Source organism: Diadema setosum, chromosome 19 (assembly GCF_964275005.1).
Source record: "Diadema setosum chromosome 19, eeDiaSeto1, whole genome shotgun sequence".
Classification (NCBI taxonomy): domain Eukaryota; kingdom Metazoa; phylum Echinodermata; class Echinoidea; order Diadematoida; family Diadematidae; genus Diadema; species Diadema setosum.
Genome location: NC_092703.1, coordinates 22832494 through 22848664, shown reverse-complemented (window position 1 = coordinate 22848664; position 16171 = coordinate 22832494). Strand labels below are relative to the sequence as shown.

Here is a 16171-nt window from a genome sequence, read left to right as displayed (position 1 = left end):
TACCTCCCGTAAACGACCATCTAAGTTACCTTACGAATAACCCCGGCCCGGGACGCTCCTTGTAACGTTAGTGTACACAGTTAGCTATGGGCTGGTCGCAGTTACCTTACCATAAACACCTAACAGCTAGAATCCGAGGCCGAAACTCAACTGTTAGGTGTTAGGATCTTATACTACAGTACTTTGAGTCTTTGTGCATGTTGGGATGGGGCTCGGCCTATTCGCGGACTATAAAGTCTTTAACTTTTTAACGTTAGAAACGCATTTTTCAAACAAAATAGAGTCTAGACCAGGTTATGATTTCCAAAATAACAAAAATGAGTGACGAATGTAACCGTCATTGACATTGTATCATCTGACATTGTAACTGTGTGAGGGGGCTACTTGTACTTTTGTAGGCACCTATAGAGCGAAGTTGAAAAAAATGCCTCTCATGATACATCGATCATCAGGAGCTATCTTCTAATAGAGTTCTAAAAGTTCTGACGTTAACATTATGCGTTTCAGAAAATATTGGGACACACTAAACTCTGAGTCTAAATTCTCCAGAACGTTAGTCGTAGGCCTAACGTTAACTACTAACAGTGTAATGTTAGATCTTAGAGAAACTAATAGAACTAGACACGGTCTAGTCTACATGTACCGGTACTTAAGTTGGGGTTCTACCGAGGTAGGGCTTACTCTAAGTCTAACTGTAAAAGTCTAACCGTTAGTCTAAACAAGTCTCACAACCGTTGGCATTAATTGTAGGCCCTACTCATTTATATTCTATTCCAACTAGAACAGCATTAACACGAAATAGGCCTACTATTACTAACGGGTTAGGCCCAACAAGTACTATTAGTAGGTAGTCTAGAACTCCGGTTAGGTCCCCACTCACCCTTCCCTTGTAAAAAAGTACCATTAAGTACCATGGTATTACTATGGTATTACATGGTATTACCATAGTAACCATGGTAAATTCATTTGTACCATAGTACTACCATAGTACTACCACAGAAGTACCTTACGGAATAGGAAAGTACTATTTGAAAATATAGAAGTACCATAATGTACCATAGTACTACCATGAATGTACCATAGATGTTACGGTATTACAATGAAATTACAATATTTATTATATGGTTGATGTTATACTGAACAGAGTGCCATATCCTCACACGTGATACTTTCCTGGTTCTCCATAGTACTTTCATGGTTCTCTGTGATACTTTCATAGTACTCCATGGTACTCTTGGACATTTTCATTGCACTTTGTGGTACTTTCACAGTTCTCTATGGTACTTTCATGGTACCTTATGGTACTTGTTTGACTGGCATATGGTACTGCTACCATAATCTTGCAAAGTTGACTGTACAATTGCCCCAAGAAAGTCAAAAACATTGAAAATGATAATTTCCTCTTTAATAATCTAATCACTTAAGCTTGGCCTTTCATAGCATTGGAATATTGTTATACAAGTGATTCTGTAGTTTGCAAAAACTATGAATTAGACATTAAACAGCCTAAAGATTTCCACATTTTTCCTCATTTTTTTATTACATTTTACTTGCCTATGGGTAAGTGAATTTCTTCATTTTAATTTGTTCACTTGCCCGATATAAGATTTTACTAGCCCCGGGAAAGTGTGCAAGTGATTGTGTCAGGCCCTGTTTTACTTCAAATAGTTGAAATGCGCGCAACTCGAAGGATTTCTTCAAGTCCCTTTCGATTTGACTTAGGCAAGGTTTACTGTACTTTATCAACTGGGTTGGATGCGTGAAATCAAGTTTTCCCCTTTGAGTGAAATGTATGAGTACAAGACCCACTAGAGTCTTGTTATTTGTTGCCTAGATACAGTTGCATAATTGAAATGCACTTTTCTTAATATGTATGTGTGTGTGTAATTTTAAGGCCAGGATTACGGGAATTACCATGAGTATTGTAACTTTGTGTGCTAAATGAAACACCAGTATTATGTGCCAACTGCCAAGTGCCACCAAAGTATTCACTGTGTTCTATTTGTCATGAAATCATTCAAAATATCAAATCTTGTTTTTCTGCAGTTGTATTACAACGTTAAAGTAAGTCTTTATTAAAAACAGAAAATTACTTTTTTTTGGGTTTGTGGATTATTTTGCAGATTCCTAAGGACTGTTGCTGTCTGTGTTGATTTTGAAACGGCTCATGGTGTGATGTTGGTGAAACCATCATATCTTATCGTACAGTGCTTTCATCCACATCATTCGCCAATCTCCTTTGTGCAATTTACATTAAGAAAAGAATTATTAAGTTCGAAATGCCAGTTTTCCTCAAAGAATCCTAATGAGTGGACCTGCATGAGGTTGATGAATGCATGATTTAAGGTTGTAGTAGCTCAACATTTGTCTACTAGTATCTATTATGATAATGCATGAAGAGGATATGCATACAGTGCATATTTTTTGTTGTAGTTGTAATATACAGTGTGATATGCAGTGTGCATATGTATATACACTGCTGTAGGTTTTTTCTAACACACACATACACAGTTACAAGTGTACATAGCTTTTCAACATCTACTGTAGATGGATGTTTATTTGTGTGTATACATTGTACAGGCATTGCGGGCTAGACGTACCCTGGATGCCCAGGTCACTTCCTGTCTGCAATGTCATGTGATGTCTGGTTTTTATGCAAATGAGGTAATAATGAATAATTATCTTTATGACAGCCAATCATTTTAAGTTACGTAATATATTCAGTATTCTTTAGCCAATCAAAATAGTTTTGCCTTTGTGGCCATTGAGAGCTGCGCTTGCGCTTGCAGGGTACATGCAGGCCCCAAAATTTAGTCAGTCCTGCTGCAACTTTCATAGAGTGATCACCAGTGCGTCTCTATTCTGCTTTAATAGATCTGGCACGTGCTTGTGACTCGGGCACACGATACTGTCAGTGATGATTTTTTTAATGACTTTGAGATTAGCGTACTTCACTGTAGGTCACCTACTCGATCGGTCTACGTAGACCTCAGTTGTGTTCTGCACAGTTGCCTATAGGCCTATACTTATTCTGGTGGTGGATTCACATTTTGGACTGAGCATTATTTTTGGATAATTCCAACCCCGGAATAGCAGGCACTCCTGTGACGCTAGATTACTGCTAGAATCTACCAAGGTTTTTTTATCAGTCGTACATCGCCCTAGCCTACGCACTGCGTAGACTTCTGATTGGACATTGACAGTAGTATGCAGTATCACATCAGGATAGGCCATCTCCGTGGCGTAGGGAGCTAACCTCGCATTGGTCCCTACACTGACGTCTGAACCTGCCATCATTGCAGTACTCGTGCACAGCAGGGTCCCTTCTTGGTTTCAAGCTGTTTCTTTCGACGACGCGGGCGCCCAGCACGGCAGTGAACATCAGTGAACAGTGAATACCACCCTCCTAGTTTCATCGTCAGCGGCCAGAGTTTTCTTCCAAGATTTTACGGATGATTTCTAGCGCCTGTGGCTGTGTTACTGTCAGATCTAACTGTCGACGGGACTGCTACCGACATATCGACTACCGCGCTAGTGCTGGACTATCCTAGCAGGTAGCTTTTATTATTAGGTCTTAGATTTATAGATCCTACTTGGTACAACCATGTACTACAATCCATGTTTGTAAACAGCGGCGGCCTCCCGCTATATAAACAGTGCCTGTAGTTAAGCTGTACTACTATAGGCCTACCAAGTAACAGTCCCTGCTGGTTAACGTGCGTACTGTAGTGTAGGGCCTACAGTCTGTATCCTGGTATAGATAGGCTATCTAACATTAGTCTATACTGTTTTAGTCTCAGTTTTGTCGGCCATTGTGATTAGAACATATGTACGTTAATGTTACAGTTTAAGCGGCGGCCTTCCGCTATATAAACAGTGCCACAGCTGTATACTTGTCAACCAGTTTTAAGGTTAAGCGGCGGCCTTCCGCTATATAAACAGAGCCACAGCTTACTTGTCAACCACAATTTAAGAACTCTGTAGACACGCTGTGTTTTCTCTGGATTTATTTTTGATGGCTGATGCCTCATAAATAAAAATGGTTTAAGCCAGATATCTTGAACAGTATATCGACCAGTACCAAAGCCTTCGTTTGCGTGGTGTAACATTTAGTGTAAAGCCTAGAAATCTACCTGTGAATCCCGTGATCAAAAGTGTGGGGTGAATGGGCATGTGGAGTCCTTGGATTTTAGTTGTTTTTGTTTTTTTACTTTGAGCTGCACTGAGAAAACATTCATGTGAATGGTGTGTGTGTGTGTGTGAATTTATTGAAGTCAGTGATCAATACTTTTGGTTACGTTTCATCTGACATCACACACTCATTTAATACTTGCTAGGTATCTCATAGTACATCGAAATACAACAGCACCAAACCCACTAAATCATATTACTTCATAATGATCTCCACAAGGTCATGCAGACGTGCAATGGCATAGATTATTGCTTATAATGAGCATTTCATTCAAGCTACCACAATTAGCCATGCAAAGCATATATGATAAGATATGAGGTGAGTGGGTTGAACTTAAAGTATTATTTTGTGCAAGTACAGGGTACAGTTATATACTAGTGTAGTTCTGTGGATGATGTGATACTATGTGATACTTGAAGTACTGTGGTACTAGCATGGAAGGACCGTGGTACCACCATGGAAGAACCGTGGTACTACCGTCTGGATGTACCGTGGTACTACCGTGGATGTACAGTACCGTGGTAGTACCGTGGTACTACCGTGGTAGTACCGTGAGATTTACCGTGGTACTACCGTGGAAGTACCGTGGTACTACCGTGGATGTACCGTGGTACTACCGTGGTAGTACCGTTACTACCGTGGTACTACCATGGATGTACCGTGGTAGTACCGTGGTACTACCGTGGTACTACCGTGGAAGTGCTACCATGAAAGAATGGTACTCACGGCATGGAAGTACCATGGTAATGAATGGTACTACCGTGGTACAACCATGGTAATACTACGGTATTACCATGGTATTTTTACCATGGTAAATCCATGGTAAATGTACTGCCTTCATCTGTCAATTTACCATCCTATGGTAATACTATGGTATTACCATTGTAAAAGTACTATGGTAAAACCATGGTACTTTTTTATAAGGGTTCACCGCTATTGCTGGGGACTTCTTTCAACCTCCATAGACTTTGCGCATTAGTGGAGACACACACGCAGAATGAGAGGGGACCGATATCACGATTTAGCCCTAGAACGTAGTAGAAGCAGAACCTAGACCACTGTACATCTAGGGCCTACATTGAACGGTTTTCCAGGATAAGCTATATCCTAGGGCCTAGGTCCGGTTCTCATTGCGGTATTATAGACCTAACGTTAGGCGTACAGTGCAGTGGTATGAACTCTACATGGACTACAAGCATAGCATCATGCACACAGAGATGATCACTGTAAAGTATGTAGAGGGAGACGTCTGGTCGAGTTTAGACCACGGTTAGAGATCGACGTATATAAAGCTGTGCTATAATTAACCCTATTTTAACTGGAGGGGGAGGGGTCAAATTGACCCTCTTCTCGACATTTCACGCCACGATTCCGCAACGCGCAAAGATTTTGCCGCGTCATTTCATGATTTTTTTTTTTCATTGAAGTCTCCCGCATATTTTGAGACCAAATTTGCGACGTCCGGGTACACCGTTTTGAAGTTACGCAATGTTTTGCATATGCTTGTCAACCTGAAAACAGCTCAAATTCATGATTTCTGTGCAAATCCTATGCAAATTGTGGTTTGTTTGTTTGTTTGTTTGTTTTGTTTAATTGATATAAATTAGATTATTTCAACTTTTAACCATTGAAATTAATCAATTCTAATGTAGATAAGCTTGAAAAAGTGCCTGCAACAAATTTTGGGAAAAAAAAAACAATGGAAAACAAAAGATCGAAAACAGTAAAATACATGAAAAATTAACAAAACAATAAAAAAACAAAAGAAACTGATATTGACTGCGCTATTTTTTAAAAAAAGAAAATTGTTTGATGTGTCTTGAGGAACTCTGACACAAAAATTTAGCAATCCTTCAGTCTTTTTGTTGGAGTTATATGTAAAAATATAATTTCATGCATAAATTTGCATAATTAATTTATTCAAAAATATAAAATCAACATTTTTTCTATTGTATGACCGTGTAATCTTGTAGTTGACATCCGGCTCTATTTTCAGGCAAAATTTTGCGGCGATCGCGCGATCGGCGGCCGAGATCTGAAGGGGGGGTCAAATTGCCCCCCCCCCCCTCGTAAAAACTTGGTCTCCAATAGCCCAGTTGAAATAGGGTTAATGCAATAGACTAGAAGCGTCTAGAAACTCTACATTGCTATTGAGTCGACAGCCGAATCACTGACACTGTGTTGCCAGAAGGTGATCTCGATTGATACGGTAATAAAAAAAAAAATGGTGAAATTTGATGATTTATATAATTGTGATGACCTATGTAGTAAAAAGGACTTTTATTTGCCACCACATTCGAGCATCCACACAGCTGGGAGAATACCCCAGTGCTATTGCACTCCCACGTCATGTGTGGCAATCATCTAAGTAAGAAATACGATGCATGCACTGTTAAGTGTTAGTCCACTGTGACATCACACTTCTAGCTGAAGATCAACGTGCTCACACATCATGGAGATCGATCCCCCTTTTAGTAGACGACAACGGGTACTATATTTGAACATTGTTTTTTATGAAAGTTACAGGTGACCTTAGGCATTGAAATTTGGCAGAGATCATCTTTGGGTCTTTCTAAATATGCTGATCGATGTAGCTAAAAAGTAATTTCTAGCTTTTCTATTGATGCACACTTAGTATTTGTGTGGACAAAACGGAACTGCATATTGTCTTGTGGAGATGAGTTCTAAATCCATTTCTGAACATTGTGTTTTCATGCTTTCCTCCAGATAAAAAGACCTAACATCACAGTTCTTCGGGAGTGATGGTGATTTAAAGGAACTCGGTATAGGGGTCATCATTTGGAGAACGAAGACAGATTGATAGCTGTACAGTCTCTGTCACACCACGAGGGTGCAGATCACCAGATTGAAGAAGTACATGTAACAGATGTGGCCAACGACTAGCCATTGAATGCAGGGTTGACGAATGCTGGAAACACCGAGCCAACATCAGCGAAGGAGCCTCTGAGATATGGACTTCCATTGCACTCACCCTGCTGTAAGCTATTCTGTTGTTTTCCACGATGATTAATGAAGGGAGACTAGTTTGAAATTGATTCACATTTATTTTACATTCTAGAGTCTCAGTAATTACATAAGAGGCTACATTAAGAGACTGAAAGCTTTGTTGGTTTTGTTTTGTTTGAAGAAATGATTTTCAAGTATTAATTATTCTTCATGGAGCAGTTTTGGAGCTGTCCTTCTCTCTGAAAATGAAAGCCTTGAGAGGTTAGTACTCGTATTTAAGAAAAATGTGTACTTGCTGTATCGACAGAACTGAAAACCATGTTATGGTCAGTCTTGAGTTGTGTAAGTAGAGCTGAACGTTGCTTATGGCAAATATGTATATTAAATGATTTTGCACTTCAAGTTTATAATGTAAACTGGAGGGACCTATTATCCTCATGCCATAATTTGTATGATTTGTAAAACCTTTAAATTTTACTTATTTGCCCAGGAATTCAACACACACATCACTCCAGGGGGAGGAGATACTTCAATAGCTGATGGAAGGAGTTCTGACTGCTCCAAGGAGACACCTGCTTATCCAGATCATCGTAGCATATTTCTTGTTGATAATGGAAGCAGAAAACTGTACAGCGTAAGTTCAATTGTTTGAATACTGGTCTGGAAAACCAGTTTCCCATTGTCATGTCTTGTACTATACATTTTCATGCAATATAGCATCATCTAATTTGCCTGTTCACTTTTGTTTTTGTCTTCTCAAATATAGAGAATAACAGTCTAAAATATGCCCCCCCCCCCAAAAAAAAAAAAAAAAAAAAAATGAAGGGACCGGTAAGTATAACGTTGTAAATGAAGTGATGGTTATAGATTTAAAGATAAAGACTGATACAGTGCACTCCCGTTACAACGAACACGGTTATAACGAAATTTCGTTATAACGAAGTAAAACTTCTGGTCCCAAAATTATCACCATTAAAGTCTATGGTACAAAATTCGCTTATAACGAACACGGTTATAGCGAAATTTCCGTTATAACGAAGTCTTTTCCGAGCGCCACAGACAAAGAAAAACAAGAGAAATGTGCTCCGTTATAACGAAATGCGAATTGCTTTCGAAAATACGTAGCGGAACAAGCATTTACAGCGTCTCTGCATGGGTGAATGCTTCACATCACTACGTGTTCGCTCCTTGTGTCACGCACAGTTTCTGAAGGGAGCGTTTAATATAGTAATACAATAATCCCAAGGTACATTTTACATAGCTTTGCAGTGTATGCTAAGGATTCAGCAAACAGAATATGATATATATGCATGGTTTCCTTGTTTTCGTTATATATTGTATTGTTCGGTTATAACGAAATTTCGTTATAACGAAAGAAAACTGCCGGTCCCGAGCATTTCGTTATAACGGGAGTGCACTGTATACTTGTATGAAACATGTAAACAGAGTGTACCTACAAGACTCCGCGCTGACTTATTTTCTTGGTAGCCCCATTGGGCCACATGTAAATGATGATAGTCCTAATACTTATGATATGATTATAATAATGATGAATTAAAAAAAATGGAAATTGATTTGTCATAAAGTTCGATGGATAATCACATCTTGTATTTTTCTACTAACTGTGCACATCCACACTTAACCCATCTGCATGAAATTTTCATTTGTATTAACTGATATTTGGTGTAAGAAGCACATGAATAAATGTACTTGAAACAGCGGTACTGAATAGCAATAGAAAATAATGCCAAGAAAAGAAAATGAAAATAGTTCAGCCCCTTAAAAGTTTGAAATGAGGGTCAATTTTTTGATGTTATATATTTGCTTCGTAGAATATGATTAACATTCTTCTTGCTTCCTTTTTAAATTCAGATACCCAAGTAGTGAGCAAAAGACGCGTTGAAGCCAAGGCAGTTGCGATGCAGTACCCCACTTTGTGAGACACCACACAAGGTGCACAAGGATATGTAAGTTTATACTCATAAGTTTATGTGATCTACAACTTTTTTAGCCCTCTTTAGCAGAAAGCTTAAGTGACATACATGGTATCTTATTCATCTAGCTTGCAAAAACTTGAACATTTTCAACTTTTTTCCAGAGATAGTGGACAGAATTCAACCATACTAGGAGTTGATCATCCTTGTTTAGTTAGGGGGCAAGGACCCGAAGTTGTTCAGGATATGGTCATGAGCCCCCCCCCCCCCCCCCCCAAAAAAAAAAAAAATAAAAAATAAAATGGCCTTTACAGGGAAATTAATTGCATCTATGTCTTAATTAAATCATTGGGCAAATATACAGGCAATGTGGGGGCATTTGATAATCTTTGATGTACATGTTCATAGATGTCTTATTTTGTGTGCAGATTGGTCTGATTCCATGACTTAGGTTGGATGTACATAAACTCCAACGTAACGTAATGTAACGTAAGCTCCAACATGCCAGTTGCGCCGTTCATTTATATAAACCTATTCTCGTTTTCTTCCATAAGAATGCCACTACATGTATTTCTACTGCTATCAGATCTTCATCAGTTATAGTCAACTCTGTGCCAAAGTGAAGTTTGTTGAGACTCGAGAAAAAGCTTTGACCTACAATGCATTCTTATATTTCAGGAGTACCTGTATGACAAGGATCTCGGGATTCATTGAGTATCGTTTGGAGACCTTGAGGAGCTATGACACCACTCATCAACTCAGGCAGAGAGAGAGTAGTTGCAGCTCCCACCAAGCCCCTGACTGAACACAATTCCAACGTTAGATTAGAAGCCCAACGAGAAGAGACAGCTACCATCGGTGTATGGGCCTACGTACATATCCTTGCTTTTTCCTCTTTTGAGATACATTAAATGCTCCTCTGAAGTTGGAACTTACATTCTTGTTGAAGAGTCAGCCTCATCAGGCTCATCTGTAGTTGAACATGAAGCTGTCACCAGGACGTACTGCAGCACTTCAACACTAAAAGTAGAACAGGGCTCGTCGATGAAAAGAGTTTGTTTTGAAACTTCAAGCTGCCCTGAAAACAACCTTATTATAGGGAAGATTTTGTTTTCCCAAACAACTGGCAGTATTCACCAAATATTGTGATGACACAAAACGATCCAAATTCTGTATGTTCATCCATGCTTCCTTCCATGTGTCCATCTGTTACAGTTTCAGTAACTTTTTTGAACTTCAATCGTAACCAAACTTGGATAATAGGTGCACTATGGTAACTTTCCCCTTATGACACACTTTGAAGTCACATGACAGGGTCAAAGCCTCAAAAGTAAAAAAACAAGGTCATTTGAGGTATAATTGTTAGTTTATTTTGGTTAACTGTTTCAAATTTTGTCAATTAGTGCTAGTTGATATTTAATTTGAATATTAGATGATCAAATATCAGTAACACAATAAACTGCCTTTAGTCAGAAACTGGCTTTCTGGTGAAAAAAAAAAAATTGATCTATTTTTAGGACAGAGACTGGTCGATCCATGTACTTTTTTTCAAAATGTGGTCTTAACAACTGCTAGTGAAGTGGGTAATGTTCATTGTGTCTATTTTAAACTCAACTGAGCCAAAGGCTTGAGTGAGCTATTGCGATCGATCGATTAATTTGTTCGTCATGCGTCGTGCATAGGCTTTTACATTTTCATCTTCTTCTCAAGAACTGGTGGGCGGATATCAACCAAACTTGGTGGGGATCATTCTTAGGGGGTAGGGACCAAAAGTTGTTCATGTGGAGCATGTGGCCCAGGGGGACAGCCCCAAGGGGAAAAAGGGGGTAATCTTTAAAAATCTTCTTCTCCAGACCCCAAAACAATGCAGTTAATGTTATTTGTAGATCTATACATTTACCTATAAAGAATATAGTTTGTTCATGGAAAGACCCAAGTTTCGGTGGTGGGGGCCAAGGGGAAAAAACACATGTCCATCTTCTTCAAACCAGAGTCCAGATTTCAGTCAAACTTGGTTGGGATCATCCTTAGTGGGTAGGGTCCCAAGGTTGTTCATGTTGAGCATGAGGTCGAGGGGGGGGGGGGGGCAAGGGAAGATGGGAGAAACTTTTGTGCTCCAGATCCAAAAGCATTATAGGCAAGATATGGTGTATGTGGATATCTTTATAGGTGAAGAATATATCAGTGTTCATGACAATGCCTCAATACCTATGATAACCTCCTTGGAGCTCGGGGGGGGGGGGGGCAGAGGATAGGGCCCCCAAGAGAGGAAAAAAAAATCTTGCTCTCCAGACCCGAAAGCATTACAGTCAAGATACGTTTTAAGTAGATACCTTAAAGATAAAGAATATTCATGAAATGTTGTTCATGACAATACCTCGGAAAACCCCCCTGGACAGACTGTTTTGTGTACTAACATCGGTCTTGTACTAGTCTGATTTCATACCTTGATACCACCTTCAGAAATGCATCCTTTCTGTACAAAATGGCATGATATAAAAAGAAAGTCAAAATCTGAAATTTTTAGAGAATTTGTTCCGTTTGTTGTATTTTTAGATCAGATTAATACATTACATGTACCTACATTTGTATTGGATGTTACATCACTGCAAGCCTCATTACATCTTATTCTTATGGACAGTAATGTGTTTGTGTGTGAAAGTTTATGAAATATACTCTGTAGTAACGAAATTGTATAGGAACCACACACATTATCTCAATGAGTTATTACTATATGCCTATGTTATAATCATTTGTAAGAAAGCAACCAGAGTCAGATTTCTCTAATTAAATTCCAAAATACATGTACTGTACATTTAGTACACAATCCTTGGGAATGAATTTCTGCTTTAGTTTCAGACTTTGCCTTGCGGCTACTCCTTGACACAGATTTCGAGTTGTATAGCCACATATAGTTTATAGTTCTTAATACACTGTACAATAAAACATGCGTTATGAAGCTGAAATAATGAGAAGGATGAGAAAGACTCAAATCAAGTTTGTAGCCCATATTATACCAAAATTATGAATTATAATAAATTTGCTCTCATAGTGTTAAGTTGACTTGGTCATATGATTAAAGCTTTTGTGACTTGATTTGAGATAATCATCATTGAGAAATTTATAATGCATTTGGAGTTGGATTATTATACCTGTCCTAGCTGTAAGAAAATACCAAAATCAACTGCCTAGTTCCTAGTATAGTAAAGTTATTCACATAATTAAAAAAATCGCTCCCATAGACTTTATGTGTACCGTTTCTCTCCCCTCTCCCCCTCACCTCCCCCGCACCTTCATCGTTTTTTTTTTTTTTATTCTATCACTTGCCGTGTCACAATTGAGTATATGAATATAAGAACGCCCCAAGTCCATGGATGACCATTTCAAGTAAACTTAAAAAAACTTCATATTTTTTTTATTTGTCCAATAATATTCTATTTAACTGTGATGGGAAGGCAACATTGTATATACAATTTAGAACATATGTTATTATGACAATTAACATTTACATTAATTGTGGAGAGGCCATTTTGTGTGATGGACTTGGGTCGTTCTTTGATTCATATGGACTTGGGTCGTTCTTTGATTCATATACATGATATTCTGCTATAGAGATGAGAGAAGGACGAGAGAGGGCGCTATAATATGAATGTAAGAACGACCCAAGTCCTTCATATTTACATTCATATAAGATTTAACTCATTTATTTCAGGCACTTCCGGGGGTAATTAGGATTTATCATTTATACACAAGATGAGTCCATGCATAAGCTACAATTTCCCATGTCAAACTAAATTTGGCCAAAAATTGGACTTGGGTCGTTCTTATATTCATATACTCAATTTCATGTGCTTAATGAGCTCATATAACAATGAATCATTACATAATTTTTTTTTTTTTTTGGTCCACCCTTTTGGGTTGCAAGTTCACAACACATGGCCATTTACGGGTTCAATTTTATATAATGTTGTATATAAGGAGATATGCAGTTGTAGAGCTCGACTCTTGATTTATTTCATGCTTCCCATTGTGCATTGAGTGTTTTTATGTAACCCTGTATATTCATATGTTTATTCAATGCTGCAATTCAATTTCTTTTCAATTATGTAAGATTCATTTGTGATATTCATGATGCCTACATTAATTTGCTGCATTCGTTGGATGAATAAAATTTGAGATTTTTAACCTGATATTATTGCTTTTGTTTTACTGTATTTTCGTCACAGTTACATTATCTGCATACATGTAATTTCATTTCAGATTCATCTCCGAGACCTTGACTAGCTTTCGCTTGTCACGCATGCTGCACTAGGTTTGGTGAAAGCTAGTCAAAAGGGCCAGACCAGCAATAAGCTAGTCTAGCTGTTTGTACTAGCTCTATGTTAGTGTAACTTGACACCATCTACACTAGTTTAAAGCTAGTCGTTTTCTAGTCAAGCAGCAATGACTAGCCTTACTCAGCATAGTCCAGCATCCATTACAAGTCTCATGCTAGTCCAGCAGTCATGACTAGCATGGAAATCCAAAGCTAGTAACTTAGTTCAGCAGACATGACTAGCTTTGTGCTAGTCCAGCACTCTTTGACTATCTTTTGCCTAACTAGTCCAGCAATCACTACTAACATGATGAGTAGTTTTATGCTCATTACTAGCTTGATTTCCCCAGTCCAGCAGTGTTAACTAACATCATGACTAGCATTATGCAAGTCCAGAAGTTGTTACTTGCCTTGGCTTACCAAGTCCAGTAGTCATTACTAACTTCACGGTAGTCCAATAAGCAAGTCAAACTAGCATTACTAGAATAACACTAGTCCAGGGTGACACCATCTGGACTAGCTTCTTATTAGTCCTGCCTACCAATTTAGGTTGTGTGTGTAGTCCCATGTTGAAACTGTCAATAAACCTCACATTGTCGTTGGGATTGGCCATACTCCTCATAAAAAGCTATCCCCCATAGGGGCGCTGTGGCACAGTGAATAAGACTCCCGACTCCCGACTCCCGACTCCCGATCGGAGGACCCGAGTTCGAATCCCGCCAAGTACTTACGTCCTTGGACAAGATGCTTTTACCCACTATGTCCCTCTCGGCCCAGGTGTATAAATGGGTACCTGGCAATGCTAGGGTAATACTGATAGCAGTGCCCTCTGGTAGAGCAGTGGCAACACTGAAGAGGCTACCCTGGGTAAATAAGACATTATTATTATTATTATCATTATCATTATTATTATTATTATTATTATTATTATTATTATTATTATACCTTCGTCACTTTCGTTTATGCGCAGTGTTATTGTCTATCTGCATAGACCCTATTAATCTGTAGGCCTACTTTGGTAACCAAAGCCAACTTGTATATTGCAAATGAAATCGTAGAAGTCTTTTAATGAATAATTGCAGGGACTTGCTCGATGTTGACAGGGCTGCTCACTCATGCATGACCGATGACGTCACGGACTTATCCCAGTTTCGTCTCGTCGTCGATCAGATGGACAACAGCTTCTCGAAGACCTTTAACGCGCACCCGGATCGCGTGATCTTCGTTAAGGACGGGAAGGTCGCCTACCTCAGTAGAACGATCTTCCAGCAGACCATGGAGCCAACCCGCCTGATGACGCACGAGGCACGTGACTGGTTGCAGGCCAATCTTTAGATTCAGACACAAGAAGGTGCTCTGCAAATGACTGCCCATGATTGGGTAACTCAACGCAACTGCAGTCAACAATATGGACAAGTTATTAAAGAGTTTGATTGAATTATGTTTACTTTATCCATGAACGTGTTTATAATTTCCCTGCGATGCAGACAACAAAACTCGAGGGCTTCAATCACGAAGATTATCATTATGGTAAAGCAAAATAATTATTATACTGTATATAGAGAAATTCTGTCATTGGCAGGAAACTTACGGTATCAGATTCTAATTTCATGTGCGTACATAATTGTATAGACCTATCATATTTCACCGTGCGTAATACCAGGACTGTTTGATACGGAACGCATACCGGACGTGTGCTTGTCAAAATATTTTCATGGGATAATATTGAAGATAATGGCCACAGACCTAAGGTATTTTACTTTTTTTTTCTCTCAGAGTCGCAAAATGTGAATGAAAGTCAACAGTGGGGTACCTTGATTGACATGGCCATAATCTTATTGAACGACTGACAAGAAAAGATATAAAATGGTGTATACTGACCTCAATGACCACTCGTGCTGTCTTTAAACTAGTAAATGATTCCTCCAGTGACGTCAAATAGTCTGTTGTCTTTTTTTTTTTAATTGAGAGGAAGCCTTTCCCTCACGATGTGGGCTTTATTTTCCTGCTCGCAAGCAGTCGTATCGCTTCACCTACATAATTGATACCCTTGTTCAGACGTCATCACTCTACCAGGGATGCCAAGTTCAAAAAAATTTTATGAGTGAGATTTTCATGACTCGGCATCTCGGCGAGCGAATGTGCGCGCAAGCGAGGGTGTGGGAGGGGTCCTGACCCCCCTCCCCCCTGTGGCGCCTCCCACGGTAGGGAGCTTTTCCAATTTTTAGCTCTTAATGGGGCGATCAGGTGCATACTTAAGTGACTATTTTTTACTTATTTTGAAAGACAAAAGGAAAATATACCTTCAATTTGAGCTATGCTCCTTATTATGGGCCCAAATTGCAGACTTTGCCCGATGCGTGAGAAAAATGGGTGCCATGCGTGAGATCGTGAGACGACCCCTAAATGCTTGAGTCTCACTCAGAATGCGTGAGACTTGGTAGCTCTGCTCTACTGATGCAAGAGTTTTAGACTAAACTAAATTGCACTAAATCGATTTGTTTTACATGGTCGCTAAGAAAGCAATGAATGCTTGAAAGCAAGGCTTAGCAGCCTCGGGAATGACGCCTTGCACCTCCGAAGGACTGTGCAATCAAGATACTAGTAATCTATATGAATTTCCTAGTGTGTTGGGTCTCAACAGCTGCAACCATGGGAAGTATAATCACCTCCTGATTAACGGCCCATGGTTTTACCCAGAAAGCCACAAGAGTTTCTGAGAATTTCCTTTATGTAAAATGTGAAAGCAACGTTGTGATTTTT

At 39.1% G+C, this 16171-nt stretch overlaps 1 pseudogene; it reads left to right on the top strand.

Moving 5' to 3' along the window:
• LOC140242698 (type I iodothyronine deiodinase-like) overlaps window positions 1-14936 on the top strand; it is a 23258-nt pseudogene extending 8322 nt beyond the window's left edge.
• Window positions 14937-16171: the final 1235 nt, after the last annotated feature.